The following is a 17,049-nucleotide window of genomic DNA, read 5'->3' on the forward strand; positions in this document are numbered from 1 at the left end:
GTAATGGCTGGTAGAATCAAATCTGTGCTGGTTACCAAAAAGTGTAAGACAGGATAGTCACAATGGCTCACACCTGTAATCCCAGCACTTTGGGAAGCTGAGGTAGGAGGATGACTTGAGGCCAGAAGTTCAAGCCCAGCCTGGGCAACATCAACAGACATTATCTCTACCAAAAATTAAGAAATTAGCCAGGCACGGTGGCATGCACCTGTAGTCCCAACGACGGGAGACTGAGGCAGGGAGATCGCATGAGCCCAGGAGTTTGGGGTAACAATGAATTATGATCATGTCACTACACTACAGCCTGGGTGACAGAGCAAGACCCTCATTAAAAAAAAAAAAATGAAGTATGACAAAATAAGTGGTAAACTTCCTTTAATACATGATCTCTTAATGTATACCCAGCTTGGTGAGCAGTGTAGCCTTGAAGAAAAGCTGGGTCTGTCTTCACTCAGGAAAGTGGAAGTGGTTCATAAAAGATGAGAGTTGAAGGCACACCAAAGTTACTTGAGTAATTCTACTTCTAAATGTGAAAACCACATTATCTACACCATGGACTAAGTTTCTACCAACAAATGAAAAATGAATATTGAGCAAGGTCAATATGATTTGCGTTTTAAAATAACTAAATTTCCTGACTAATTCAAATGCAAGTATGATCAGAGAAGCCTCTGTTTTATTTGCATTATATAGGCAAATCTATAGCTCTATAGCTTGAGAAGATAAATCAGAGAAACATTCAGATGTTAGCTATGTCAAATGTGTCATCAAACCCAAGTGGCAAATAGGGAATGGTATTTAGAAGAAAACGGCAGACCAAGTTAAAGAGGTGATTTGGTATCATATGTCCTGGACAAGATGAATGTCAAAATAGTGTACCTTGGCAGAGTGTTTAATAGGAAAAAATTAATGCCCATGCTCCAAAGGCTCCACAGCCAAAATGGAGTGGTCCATTTTAATTTTCAGAGGAATTTGGTGAACAAATGACTAGATATCCACCAAACCTTGATACTAATGAAAAATACAGTGCATTCTGAGAAAATCAATATATAGTTTGCCTGAAGGTATCCCAAAGGAAACATTCAGTTATTGAGGTTTAAAATACGTTAGCCCCAGAATAATAAAATTCTTGAATTGCGGGCGTTTGCAAGAACAGCAAAGGGGTTAAAGACATTTTATATTTTATCAAAGCTTTAAAACTGCTGTGCAGAGTTTTTATGCATTTCATATTTTTTCCTTGCTACTTCTTCATGCAAAAGCCTTCACCAATTCCTGAGAGCATTGCTCTACTGTTTAGACCTTCTTAATTTGTTCTTCAAATAAAATATCCTCAGACTCACTCTTACCTGGCTTCCACAGGTTCACAGGGAGGGTCACTAAAGATTAGGTTGGAGGAATTGGGAGCACATCTTGAGGAACAGATATTTTTCATAATATCTCAGGATTGTTTGTTGTTTTGTTTCATTTTGTTTTTGGAAAATGAATACTTTTTCAGCCAAGCCACTTTTGGCTTTAATTTTGCTTATAAATCGTATCTTGTTTAATGACATGAAGAAAAATAGGGAATTCTCTATTTTTTAAAAAAATAAATGCAACAAAAATGTCAAGATGCAAATATAAAGGACTCAGACAGTCTCTGTAAGAAAAAACAAAACAAAACAAAACAAAACAAAACCAAACCCTGAAGTATAGGTTGGCAATTTAGCAGCCCAGTTTGTACTAAATGATGATGTTAATTCAGACAGTAATCTAATTTGACCCTAGCAGTCTACACTTATGAGTTTTCTTCAGTATTTGTTCAATAATCGTGAATTGAAGTCCTTCCTAGAGAGGACAAAATATTTTGGAAATAAATCAGACAAGGTAGTTTAGTACATGCAACATACTACATTTCCCTTCTTTTACCAAGTTACAAAACTATCAGTAGTTTATCAAAGGGATGATTGAAGGCAAGCATTTGCCAAAAACTAATTTTACAGAACCAATACTAAATGCAGTACAGAAATATTTAAAAGTAGTATCAATTTAATAAACATTTTTCTTCCAATTAAAAAAGTATTTGAGTATACCGACAAATACATTTTTGTCTTCTCCTGTAAATATTACTGTACTCGCTCTAATATTGGTGATAAGAATAACCATTTAAGAAAGTTTTTACAAAGTTAGCTTCATAATTATCTTTTAGTAATCACTTTAGTATAGCCTTTTGATCCATTGAGTCACAAACAGAATCATTGGGATTTTCATAGTCAGAATTCATCACAAAGAAACAACTTATAATTTATTTTGTCAGTGTAGCTCTAAGTCACTTATTCTTATCCTTTATTTTTGAACTCTTCAGAATGTTCCCAAGTTCGTTGGTACCATGAAAATTTCTTACATTTTCAAAACAAAATTTTTGTTCATTCTAAGAAAAAAAAGGCCGGGCACAGTGGCTCATGCCTGTAATCCCAGCACTTTGGGAGGCTGAGGTGGGTGGATCACCTGAGGTCAGGAGATCGAGACCATTCTGGCTGACACAGGGAAACTCCATCTCTACTAAAAATACAAAAAAGTTAGCTGGGCGTGGTGGCAAGTGCCTGTAGTCCCAGCTACTCAGGAGGCTGAGGCAGGAGAATCGCTTGAACCCAGGAGTCAGGGGTTGCAGTGAGCCGAGATCGCACCACTGCACTCCGGCCTGGGCGACAGAGTGAGATTCTGTCTTAAAAGAAAGAAAGAAAGAAAGAAAAAAGCTGTGGACTGTGACTCCAAAGGTAGAGTGCTGTAGCTCTAAAGATGTTGAGTACCACCAGTCCAAGAATTGTTTGCACTAGAAGAAACTGGACAGATGATGAATTCTGAATGTTAATCCTTTGTGTTAGTCACTTAGCCTTGACCCATAGAGTTGAAAATATATCTAGTGATCACTTCATCAAACTTCACTGAAAATGAAAATGACTCTTTACCTTGGTCACATCATGAATAAACAGTTAAAATAGACTGTCTATCCTTCAAGGTGCCCATTGCACAGATTTTTCCCAGAGAGATTACAGAAGTCGATTATATAAACCACAAATTCTTAACACAGTGTCCTGCAGCTAGGTTGAAATAACGAAATCTCAACAAATGCTCTAAACCTAAGTAGTAGGAAAATATTTGCCATCCTCTGGTAGGTTTCATCAGTAAATCACCTATAGATGATAAGAGGAGTGAACTCCTAAGTCATATATCCCTCACATATGTGCTGCCGAAATTGTGTTGAGATTTGTCCCTGAGATTTGTGCTGTTCTTTAGAAATTATGATAGCAAAAAATAGTACAAGATTCCCAGTCTTAAGAATCATCACAATCCATTTGAAAATCTTACTTGAATTCGAATTCACTCACTATGGTTTAGTTTAATACTGTTAGTGAATGAAACAAAATATGACCATTTCTTTGGCAATTTTCAAAAAGAACATCACTAAATACTAAAGAGAAGGAAAAGGAAATTAACAAAACACTATAATTGCCATGAACCCATGCAAATTATAACTGATCATTTGGCTTCTGAATGATCTTTTTATTGCATAAGAACTTCTTGTTATTTTACTTAGTCATTTGGGCTACATTAATCCGTTTTCTCTCAGAAAAAAATATAATAAATGAAGTACATAAATATTGTAAAATATCAGCACTGAAAATTATCATAATGAAGCCAAAAGTAAACTTTGACATGAAATGGGAATTTTAAAAAAAAACTAACATAGATGTAATAAGAAATAGTAAGCAATCTACATGTTTTTATAGAATACATAAAAGTTTATGCTAAATACATGTAACTTTTCATGAGCATTTAATACATTTCATAGTATTACATAGAATACTATCTGGTTATACAGTTGCTGCTTTCTGCCAAATTAATGAATGACTATGACCTGGTACACATTTAAGAGGTAGCACTGTGTAGTAGAAAGGACTGCTTTGAGAGCAAACAGTGCTAGATATGACCACTTTCTACTGGTATGGTAATGGACAAATTGCTTTTATTTCTATGAGGTTACAGTGAGGATTAAATAAGATAAAATGTGCAAAACACTTGGTTCAGGGTCAGCTTCTAGCAATCAACAATGTCTACCTCGTTTGCAACTCTCTTTCCTTATGAGGCATAGACATTTATTCCATTTTTTAAGATATTAACAACTAACCAACACAGTTGATGGTTTTGGCAGACACCTATATTTTTAGAACAATGTCATACAATCTTCAGTGAATATCACAATCTAGCATGAACCTGGCCATATCTGTTAAAGATAAACATTTTTTTTCTGAGCATGTTTGTTTGTTCATCAGACAAGAAAATTAAGACCAACCTGTTAGTGGTTTTTGGAATTAATGCTTTGATTTCTATCATGTCTATTTTTTATGACCTGTTAACTCTTTTATTTCAAAAAATTATATAAACAAAGTTCAATGATAATATAATAAAATACTGTGATTTTAATAACTTCTAGAAGATATGTTCATATAATTAAATAATATTTATAAGCTATTAGGAGAGGATACATAAGTAAAATGCATTGAACAATTCAGTTGTCAATTAAAATCATTTTACAATTCAATGCTTGACTTGAAGGTAAATAATACTATTATAGAAAAGCAAATAAAGTTTCAAGTAAAACAATCTAGAAGAAAGTAACACCCAGATCCAAAAATACTGTGAACTCTAAGTTAGTCTTATTTATTTACCTCAAAAGTCCCCCGATAGAACACTGAATTCAGAAAAACATTGCAGATGAAGTTCTCAGTGTTTGCTTATTTTTTAAAATTTTCATGACAGAGTTTTTCTGATCTTTCAACACTGCAATCATTTTTGCCCGAGCAATACTTTTCTAGTTCTTAAAATACTCTGTGGAATGTACAATAAGGTTAAACATAACATTCTGTCTTTGAGGTTTTCCTTGGGCAGAAGAAGAAATACAAAAATATTAATTTTATATATTATGGCCTGAAGAAAGCCTAACAGCCAAAACATCACCTTTAACTCAGTTTCTATTTTTGAGTAGTTTATCAACCAACCCTCTCCTTTATTCTTGGGTCTAAAAACTGGTATGGGATTCACTGTCAGTATTTTAAATAGATTCTGGCTCTTTTGGGTCTCATTACAAAGTCTCTCAATATTACAAACCTTTTTTCCTCCTCATTGTACAATAACAAATGAATGCTTAGTCCAGTTGTAGAAAAGACAGCACAACTGGCTATTTATTTAGGTTCAAAATTTAAGATTCACTTTTATGGGTATGTGTATTTTCAAGCCATTCACTTAAAAAGGATATTCTTTCTATATTAAGTAATAGGCTATAACCATATAGATAACTCATTAATTCACAATATGTCCTAAACCTGGGGTTGTTGTAAAGGTGAATGCACAGACTGCAGTTGGTTTAGAAGTACAAACTTGAAGGCTGGGCACAGTGGCTCATACCTGTAATCCCAGCACTTTGGGAGGCCGAAGCGGGTGGATCACCTGAGGTCAGGAGTTCGTAACCAGCCTGACTAACATGGTGAAACCCCGTCTCTACTAAATACAAAAATAATAGCTGGGTGTGGTGGCACAGACCTGGAATCTGAGCTACTTGGGAGCCTGAGACAGGAGAATCACTTGTACTTGGGAGGCGGAGGTTGCAGTGAGCCAAAGATCATGCCGTTGCACTCCAGTCTGGGCAACAAGAGCAAAACTCCGTCTCAACAAAAACAAAAACAAAAACAAAAACAAGAAATACAAACTTGATGCTTCACAATCTCCATATTCTGCCACCATCCAGTAACTAAAACAAAATCTGGTTTAAAGGTCATAACTCTAATGACAAGAAACTTTAAATAATCAACAGACTCTAAATTGTTTATGCTTTACATTTATCATTTTTTCTATCTATATTATGGTCTAAAAGTAGTTGAAAAGAAAAACAATAAAATGAAGAAGTTGCCATGAGGTTAAAAACTCTCTTATACTTTCATTTTAGATGTGCTTTTTTTTTTTTTACCTATTCTACTGTTTTGATTTTGGGTTTGGTCATCAGTTTGTTTATTGGTTGGTTGGATAGTTTCCTCCAGCCCAAACTACTTGACTCAGCCCAAATACTCAGAGCTGTTTGTTGGAAAAACAAATTTATAGCCATTTATTTTCAATACTTAAGTATTATATTAACGTTTAATTAAATATTCACTCAAATTCAAATCTCTGGTTGTATTTGAGTCCAATGTTTAATATGTAGGAGCACTGACTAAGAAAATCACTCATTTTCCCCTAAAATATTTTATCATGAGGTACTGGATAACCAGATCTTTTAAAATTTTTTACAACAAAATAAATATTATTGCCAACAAGTTTGTATTGAGGATCCCATTTGGACACTATTTATACATTAGGCTGTGACTATCTGGGCAAAAATTTTAGTTAAAGTACTTTAGAAACCCAGATCACAATTCAAGAGACTGGTTGCATCAGTCAGCATCCAGTCATGAAACAATCTACATGAGTTGCTTGAAAAGAGAAAATTTAATATGAAGAATTGCTAACCATCAACAGATGGTGTGGAACTATTGGCTATTCATGTACAAAAAATAAACTGATTCATACCTGACACCACAAACAAATACAAAAACAAAATGGAGGAGAGACCAAAAAGGAAAACCTAAAAGTATAAAAATTCTAGAAGAAAACATAGGAGAAAGTATTTGTAAAATTAGGTTAGGCAAAGATCTCTTAGACACAAAAGCCTGATGTATTAAAGAAAAAATTGGTACTTCATCAAAGTTAAAGACTTTTGCTCTTCAAAAGATATAGTCGGCCGAGCGCGGTGGCTCATGCCTGTAATCCCAGCACTTTGGGAGGCCGAGACAGGCGGATCACGAGGTCAGGAAATCGAGACCATCCTGGCGAACACGGTGAAACCCCGTCTTTACTAACAATACAAAAAAATTAGCCGGGCCCAGTAGCTGGTGCCTGTAGTCCCAGCTGCTCGGGAGGCTGAGGCAAGAGAATGGTGTGAGCCCGGGAGGCGGAGGTTGCAGTGAGCCGAGATCGCGCCACTGCACTCCAGCCTGGGCGATAGAATGAAACTCCTTCTCAAAAAAAAAAAAAAAAAAAAAAAGATATGGTCAAGAGAATGCAAAAAAAGCTACAGAGTAGGAGCCAATATTGGCAAATAACATGTATTTGATAAAGAACTTGCACCCAGAATACATAAGTCAAAAACTAAAACTCCTTAATAATAAAACCAACAATCCACAATTTTAAATGGGCAAAAGATTTGAACAATCACTTTACCAAAGAAGATATATAAATATCACTAAAGTACATACAAAGGAAATTTTCTAAAGTGATGGATACATTAACGATCTTGATTGTGATGATGGCTTCATCAGTCATTAGGAAAATGCAAATCAAAACCATGAGGAGATACCAGTACATACCTATTAGAATGTCTAAACTTAAAAAGGGCCAGACCCAGTGGCTTATACCTATAATCTCAGCACTTTGAGAGGTTGAGAGGGGCAGATTATTTGAGGCCAGGAGTTCAAAACCAACCTGGCCAACATCGCGAAGCTCCCATCTCTACTAAAAATACAAAAATTAGCTGAGTGTTGTGGCACACACCTGTAATCCCAGCTACTTGGGTGGCTGAGGCAGGGGAATCACTTGAACTTGGAAGGCAGTGGTTACAATGAGCCAAAATTGCACCACTGCACTCCAAGCTGAGCAACAGAGTGAGACCCTGTCTCACAAAAAGAAAACAACATTAAATTAAATTAAAAGACTGGACACACTGTGTTGCTGAGGATGTGAACCCAGAGGTCTCACATACTGATGGTGGAAATAAATACTAGTAAAGTACAACTTTAAAAAATATGTGGCAGTTTCTTAAAAAATTAAACATACAACTACCATATAATCCAGCCGTTCCACTCCTAGGTATCTACCCAGGAGAAATGAAAGTCTATGTTCATACAATGAGTTAAACGCAAATGTTCATAGAGACTTTAACTGTCAAAAACTGGAAATAATCCAAATCTCCACTAGTAAGTGAATGGATAAACAAATTATGGTATATCCATTCACTGTAATGCTACTCAAAAATAAAAAGGACTGAACTACTGATGCACTCAACAGCATGGATGAATTATAAAATAATTATTCTGAGTGAAAGAAGCTAGGCCAAATACAAACAAAGAGTACATACTGCATGATCAAATTTATATAGAATTCTAGAAAACACAAATTAACCTATACTTAGGAAGATTAGAAGTCATCTGAGTAACTTGGGGAAGGCAGGGAGGGGCAGTAGGGCTGAACTATAAAGGCGCAAAAGGAAATTATTTAGGGTTACAAATATGTTCATTATCTTAATTGTGACTGTGTTGAAACTATCTAACAGGGTGAGTAGACCTTGTCTGGAGCTCAGGGGATTCTCTGGGCAGTTCTTAAAGCTAGAATGTCCAATAGTAAAAGTTAATAAAAAGCTACAATTGAAAAAGGGCAGAATTCAGACCCATCACAAATGAAAATTTGGGTAACTCTGCCATGTAAGGGACTTTGACCAGCTGAGGTCCTGGCTGAGAGAGGGCAAAGGAAACATGGAATAGGTAATGAGACAAGGAAGTTATAAACATCAGCTACTCTCTCTGACCAGTTACAAAAATTAAAACGAATTGGCTCTGCACATTTTCTTCCTTCCTTTGATAATTTGGGAATTATCACTCTAGGCCATTGGTTCAGTGAATTGAGAAGCCCAAAATAGCCAGGTGAAATTCACATCTTTAATTCAATGAAACCATACGGGTCCTCTGATGAGGACCTTCCTTCCTTAGGAAGCATGAACTCCAAACCCAAGGTTGTGGAAACAGAAAGCAAAAATTCTGAAAGTGGGTTTTAAATGTAATTGTAAGAGGAGCCACTCCTACTTCCAACCCTGAATTCCCAGACCCCTATGTTCTGGCTATGGAGGCAAAGTATCATATTTTGATCTTTGATTCAAAGCCCATACTGCATTCTCTAAGGTAAAGTCCCATCCTTCAGGGTGTTGCCTCTCATCTGAAGTCTAATTTAGCCTTTAGGAGGCCATTCCATTTTTATTGGGCCAACTGTTTCTAAACGATGGAATATATGGTAAGACCATTGAGTCCTTGGACATGAAACCATTCCTGCAATTATTTTGCTATGAAATTAATTCCTTTTGATAGGAAGAATGTTACACAGAATACCATGACCATGAATACTATGACAGCCAGACCAAGTTTGATGGTGCTGGCGGAGAAACTAAATCTATACCCAGAATGCATTTCTTATTCTAGTGAGGCCAAAATCAGAGTCCTTGGGGAGAACCAGCCACTCTGGTTCTGACCGGTGACTGTTGCTTCCATCTGATGTTAGCATATTAAGCAATTGGCAATAGTGGTAACCAGATCAGCCTTAGAGAGGGAAAGATGTTGAGTCCATGCTGAGCTTCCATTCCTACCACCATGGCCACTTGGTGTATAAGTTGATTGAGTAAGAACCAGGACAGCTAGGGAAAGAGGCTGTCTGACATCCAAACAATAAATGAGTAAATCTATCCACTTGATTACTGAGTGTTCTCTGCAGTGGATAATTTTTTATGAGCATTCATGTGGGACATAAATACTTTCATACCCTGTAACTATTCTGAAAAGTACCTCTTCCCCAGACTTCTTTGTCCTGTTCTGTCTGAGTTTCTGATCATCTGATCAAACCATTAGCAACTGCTCATAAATTCATGTAGATATGTATCTTATGGGTGTAATTGTGTGCCCTCAAAATTCATATGTGGAAGTCCTAAGCCCTAGAACCTCAGAATGTAACTGCATTTGGAGATAGGACCTTCAAAGAGATAATTAGGGTAAACTGAGGTCATATGGGTGGGCCCTAACCCAATATGACTGGTGTTGTTGTAAGAAGAGGACATTAAGAAAAAGACAAACACAAAGGAAAGACCATATAAATGTACAGGGAGAAGACAGCCATCTACTAGTCATGGAGAGAGACCTCGGAAGAAACCAATGCTGTTGACACCTCCATCCTGGACTTCTAGTCTCCAGAACTGTGAGGAAATAAATTTATGTTGTTTAAGCCACCCAGTCTGTAGTACTTCAATATGGCAGCCTTAATAAACTACACCAGTGTAGTTCTACTCATCTCTCGAGTCAGACAAAGTGGACAGCCTAATGGACAGCTTGAAGTTCTGCCTACTAGAAAGATTGCCTTTCATCAAATATTCCTGTAGATCAAAACATTCTAATTACCACTATGTCACTGAAGCCCTTAACAACAAATGTGCCCAACCTGTTTTTGGAAATTAAGTGCTGCCATTTGACCAAAAGAAGACAATCACCAGAAAGCTGTTCAAGGATGCAGGTACTCCTTTCACTAATGCACTTCTCTAAGCCTTTGTAAAGTGAATGTCCCCTGGGCTGTCTGAGGTGATATAGTTAGGTAATAGCTATGCACAACATGCATGATAAATCCACTCCAATATTCCTGTCTTCATAAACCTTTGGTTTTACTATTCCAAAGAAATTCTGGCATATTTTCCTCATTATATATAGGCCACCATTTAGTCTAACTTTTAGTCAACCAAACAAATAAATTGTTAGAGTCACTTCCAGCTGCACAAGCTAATGCATTAAATTCAGAATCTCTGATAAGAGTATCCATATCAATAAATGTGGCCCAACCCAATGTTATACTACTTCTTCCTTGGTCCAATACTCTTAAGAATTCATTCCTGGTTGTATTTCCCAGATTTCGTCCAACACATATTAGCAAAATTGTGCAGTTCTCTTAGCACATAAGCTATTTCCTCCTTGGTGAAACTTCAGACTTGTATTCCTGGAGTGTACTGAGATACGACTCTAGTAATGAGTCTAGTGACAACAAAGAATTGGTTGGGGTGGGTCTTGAGAAGAATGGCATTCCCTTGCAAAGCAACTGCCCTGGGTAGGGTTATCAGAGGATTTTCAATAGGGGATGGCTAGTCTCAGACATGAAAAGGCAAGCTCCTTCCATTGACAATGCCTTCACCCCCTGTTTCAGAATCCCACATCTTCCAACTGATGCCCTTACTTTCATGGGACAGACTTGGTAAAACTTGAATTCAACTTATGTTAGAATTGTGTGATCTTCACAATTAAATTTGGTGTTAAATTTTCAGCAATATAGGTGTGGTTGCTACAAGAAATAAGGTCATTGTAAAGCTAACATAGACGCTCTCAGGTTCTCTCACCATGTTTTAAACCAAGAGTTAGAAACCTATGCTTAATTTTTCATTATAGGTGTGGTTGCTATAAGAAATAAGGTTATTTTAAGGCTAACATAGAAGTTCTCAGGTTCTTTCACCATGTTTTAAACCAAGAGTTGGAAACCTGTGCTTCTCATTTGCTTTCTGTAAATGTTCCAGGTCATTCAAAAGAATCCTCCCATACCAAGGTCCTTTTAGTCATTAACATAGCCATAGTGGCCAAAAGTGGCACCTGCTTAGTCTCCCTAAATGCTTGTCTCAGAAGGTACTTAGTTACAGTCAGCTAGAGGTGATAATTTGATTAATTTTGATGTTACTACATGCCATGGATTACTAGCACCTCATATCCTATTGGTACCAAGTTCAGCATTTTATTCAAGCCTAAGGACATTTCCCCAACCCCAAATCCCATTTTTATAAAATACCCTGAAAATCATTATACTTTATTTAGACTTTCTTTATTATATATCCAACTCATTTCCTAATCTGTAAAATAGGATTGGTACCAATAATTGTATAAGAAAGGATGACTAGTAATAAATTGCAAAAATGTTTTCAAATGTGATAAACTCTCATGTGGATCACTGAAAAAGCATTTTTCTTACATTGAAGTAAGTCTGGTATAGTGATTGGGAACTAACATTTAAGTGATAAATCTAATGCTTATTTCAAACCAACAATTAATTATACACTGCCTCTCAAGGAATTTGTATGTAGCTAAGTCACAGATTGGCTCTGTTCTGATTTTAGATGTATTGAGGGTACTATACAGATACTGAAACCAAATTCCTTAAGAAAAAGAGAACGTTTTAATTTCCACTTTGATTTTATATAAATTCTTTTTGACTGTCCTAAATCTATAGCTATTTGGGAGAAAATAACAAGGCCTGTAACCTCTTTCCTAGCTATCATATTACAGTAAACTGATTTTTTTTTTTAATTTCCCTTCTCTCTAATTCCTCGTGGTAGGTAGGAAAAACAAAGATAATTATCTAGAATTCAACTTTTACTAAATAGTAAGTTGGCAAGCATCAATACTACTTCTAGAACTAAAACAAAATACAAATTACAAAAACTAGTTCTAGAACTGTATCTCTTAGGCACAAAGTGAGGTCGCAAGAGAGATTATGCTTTCTAAATTTAAACAATCTTTATAAAAGAAAGCTTAACTCTTACAAATCTGTAGATTTTGTTCTGGAACTTAGATATTGGGTAGATCCAGTTCCCTAAGAGTCATGAATGTCACAATGTCAACAAAATGTTTCATGGAATATGACTCAGCCATTTAAATGAGTAATGAAAAATCAAGTTACACAAATTTTTTTTGTTCTACTTACTTCAACTGTCACAATAGTAGAAAACAATGGATAATCCCTAATTTGTAAATTGACTTTTTTATTATATCAAGTTGTGTTGTAACAGATTTAGTATAATACATTTGATTAAACATTTCAAGAATGTTGAATCAAACTGATATTGATTACAGTAGCATAACTGAAGCATTATGACATATTAAAATTTCTACATTTAAGGGCAAAGGATCCATTCAGAAAACAGAATTATGCGATAGAAATAATTGTATACAAATTGTGTAGTCCAGTGGTTAATTCCCTGGCTACACATTAAATTCATGTTTGGAATTATTTTTTGTTTTTTATTTCTAAATGACGAGGCCCCATCTAAATGAGAAACTTTAAGGGTTGAACTCCAATATTGGTAGTTTCTAAAAGTTTCTCAACTGGGTATGAGAATTGCTGTCACAGGCATCTGTATTGACCTTAATCAAAAAATTATACTATTTTCTCAAAGACTTATTTAAGAAATGACTAGTTGAGAAATGAAATGATAATTTGACTTACAATATAATAATCAACTTCAGAGTCAGCATATTTTCTATCAGTCAATTTATCATGTAAGATTTGAAAAATATTAAATAATTTTTGCTGTTAAAGTTAAAATTTTATACTTAATTAAAATCAATCTACTTGTTAGTACCTTTTTCTTTGTTGTTTTTACTGTTTACATATTTTTCTTAGTGATTCTTCCATATACTCTAAAAAGTCAGATAAAAATTTCACCAAAATAGACAATCTTTTGATTCATTTATATATTTATAGGAGGTTTTTAGAGAATCCTGATAGAGTATTACTCAGTAGTTTAAAAGGCTATGTATTTCACATTTAAACATTGTCACACATTAAACAGAGTTAAATAAAATAAAAACAATGTATGATACCCTGAAAAACTAATCATGCCACTGCATAGCACTTGAACAAAGAATGAATGGAACTGAATCTTATTTTTATGAAGAAAGGCTTCTCTAAGAAGTATGTTTTTAAAAACTGAAACCAACTATTATTTAGGGATAACTCATTTTAAAGTTAAAATCACTGTGATATTCCAAAAGTTAAAAAGTTAACTTTTAAAAGTAACATATTAAAGTATTAGATGTAAAATGTTTACATTACTTATAACAAAACATTACACTTCAACTATAATTACAGTAAAAATTCAAGAATTAGCATATCTCCATAAAACTTTTTTAAACTCAGATGTGACACTTTCTACTTGTAGTATGAGTCAATAAAACCCCTGTCCTAGGGTTCTAATGGAATCTTACCATAAGCCCTATCATCATTGCCCCACATCACACCAACCGCAAGATTATTTTATGCTTGATTGGCCTTGGCTCAGGATTCCTATCATGGGAGTAACAAATGGCTTGGCCATACAGATAGAATTTTGTTTTATTATGATTTCAAAGATAAAAGGATCAATTGCTTCCCAAGCTTTCCCCTACTTGATTACCTGAACTTCCACAATTAAAAACCTACCTCATAGGTTATCATGAGAGGTTAAATGCTTTAATGTTTATAAAATACACAGAACAGTGAGTGAGTGTTAACACAATTTTCATTCCTTCAAACCACAATATATTTTAAGAAATAAGACATAGTTATGGTTTGAATGCATATGTCCCTGCAAAATTCATATGTTGGAACTTAGACCCCCATGCAATAGTATTAAAAGCTGCAGCCTTTTGGGAAGTGATTAAATTATGAGGGCTCCTCCCTCATGGATAAGATTAATGAGCTTATAAAAGAGGTGTCAGAGAGGTGCCTGCCTTTCCATCCCTTTTCCTCTTCTGCCTTTTCTGCCATGAGAGGACACCCTCAAGAAGAGGCTATATATAGGACAAGCCCTCACCAGGAACTGAATCAACTGGCACTATGATCTTGGACTTCCCAGCCTCCAGAACTATGAGAAACAAATTTCTATTGTTTATAAATTACTCAGACTAAGGGATGTTATTATAGCAGCAGGAATGGACTAAGACAGACATTAAACCATAATAGGAATTTTCACTTCAGGGATTAGTCTATTTCAATTCTGTCTCTAGAGAAAGGATAAATAGGGTCAAATCGGAGAAGACAAGAAAAAATTGGGTATCTTCTAAAAGGAAAAAGGATGTCAAAAGAGAAAAATAACTGTGAAGGTAAAAGGCTTAGAACAAAAATGTCTATTACTAAAATACAAGATACAAATGTCTCTCCCTTTACAACTTTGCCCAGTATCAATTTGCCATCCATGCCATTAAGCAATGTGAAACTGCAGCAACACAGCCTGCTCAATTCTTCTGCAGAGCACGCAGAACCATTAATTCATTTTTGTTATTAAATTCAGAGACTTAAAAAAAGTTAGCATATATTTGATTCAAGCAATGCCTGAGTGCTAAATGTAAGTTATGTTAATTTTCTTTTCATCAAAGACACCTCTTTCCACACATTTAGACTTAAGGTAAAGCAAAGTTGTCACATATATAACATTAGGGTTAATATGTTGAGATAGTTAACAATATCACATATAGTGAACATAATTTCAATGCAAATCTTCTTTCTATAAAATTAAAGGTAAAATTTCACACATAAAAATTGGTATTTTTCTTAGAAATTCAAATATTGAAAACATCATAAATGTAGATTTAATTTTTAAATATGTAAAATTTGAAGCAGCAAGTATGCGTATTTATAAATTGTGCCTACATATACCATAGCAACTGAATGCAAAATGAAATATTCCATTCATTTTCGATGCAAACACACAAAAGTGTGTATTTTTCATTCAAATGTCTTTTATTTTTTCCCTTAAAAGATCTGCTACTTTGATAATTTATGAATTCAAAGTGCTGGAGTTTTATTGCCTTCTGCGTTTCTTAACTATTGAGATAGATAAATAAATCATAATGTTCTTTAATTGGAGCTTTTTGTTTGTTTAAATATAAGCTTATCCTGACCTTGATTCTGTGATATCTAAGCATTTCTCCTTTTAGTCCCTTCTTTTCTTTACTTGTTTTAAGTAATTTCTCCACGTCTAGCTTCTGCCTCTGAAAAACGAGGCCAAACAACAGAGTTGTCGTGAGGATTAAATGAGATAATGTCTGGAAAGCTTCCAGTACAGTGGTTTTATTTAGTTTCAATAATTAATTTCTTCTCTTCTTACCTCTTGTTTTCTTGTCAGTTCTAGAACAGTCAGAGACATTTTAATGGATGAAAAAAATATTTGCTCAATCACGCCCCTGATTCATTTCCCAGTTTGGGTACTGGTTAACAAAATATTTTATGTTAACAGTTTTCTTCATTATATGCTATGGAGAAAACCCAAGACTTTTACCCACTTACCTAACTGCGTAAAGTTCCATCTCCATGTTACCAGAAGATACGTCATGGTTGAGTTGCTGTAAAATTTCCCTTTGACAGTCACAGTTACTCCAAGATGGATGATTAAACTGAAGGGCTAGCTTTGGAGCTAGAGAGAACTTAACAGCTTCATAGAATGTGTGATTTAACATAAATTCTGATGGAGGAAACAGCAAGAATGACAGGGATTTCAGCAGAATAGGCAGCAATTACTAATCTTTCTGTTAACAGAATAACTGACTGATCATTAGGCTACTGTTGCTGTTCTTGCTGTAGTCTGAGTTCATTGGACAGTGGTTAGGGATATAGGCAGCATCTTCTAATTCCATGAGAACATTCTGGCCTGAGGCTTTTAACTGATTTGCAAGTGTTTGGAAATTGACAAGAAGGTTATTGATGATGGTTCAAGCTGCAGTTTAGAGACTGGCTAATTTACTGAGTGGGGAACCACATATTTGAAAGTTGGTCAAGTACATGAGGTTTTGAGAGAGTTTGTAAACTAAACCATAATTGTGGACTCTGTGTTCACAACAAAGTTCATTAAATCCTTTGAGGCAAAAATAAATACCTTTTGGAGGAAAATTGTCCAATATTTTCTTTTAAGTCTCCCAAGTACAAATTTCACAAAGAATAAACAATATTAATTTACTGAGCTTAGTTTTCACCAAAGATAACCTCAAAGGTTCTAAAATATTTAATGATTTATGTTTAATCCAATCCTTGCATACGTTTGACATTGTCTTTTCAGAATGTTGTAAAATAGTAGAAAATGTTCTGAAGTCCAATATAACTATAACTTGGAAAACTTTCATAAAAGCAAAATAATTTCAATTTTAATTTGAAAACAGTTTCCAAACCTCAAGAAACTGCTGGTTATCTCTGGAGAGAGTAACTCATGAAAGCAAGAGCTTTACTTTTTATCATTCTGTCTCTGTGAAACTTTGTTGTTGTTTTTTGTTTTTGCTTTCTTTGAGACATCCTCTCATTCTGTCAACCATATTGGAGCGCTAATGGTGACTACAGCTCACTGTGGCCTGGAACTCCATGCTCAAGCAATCCTCCCAGCTCAGTCTTCTGCGT

This window comes from Mandrillus leucophaeus, unplaced genomic scaffold (genome assembly GCF_000951045.1).
Source record: "Mandrillus leucophaeus isolate KB7577 unplaced genomic scaffold, Mleu.le_1.0 Scaffold187, whole genome shotgun sequence".
Lineage (NCBI taxonomy): Eukaryota > Metazoa > Chordata > Mammalia > Primates > Cercopithecidae > Mandrillus > Mandrillus leucophaeus.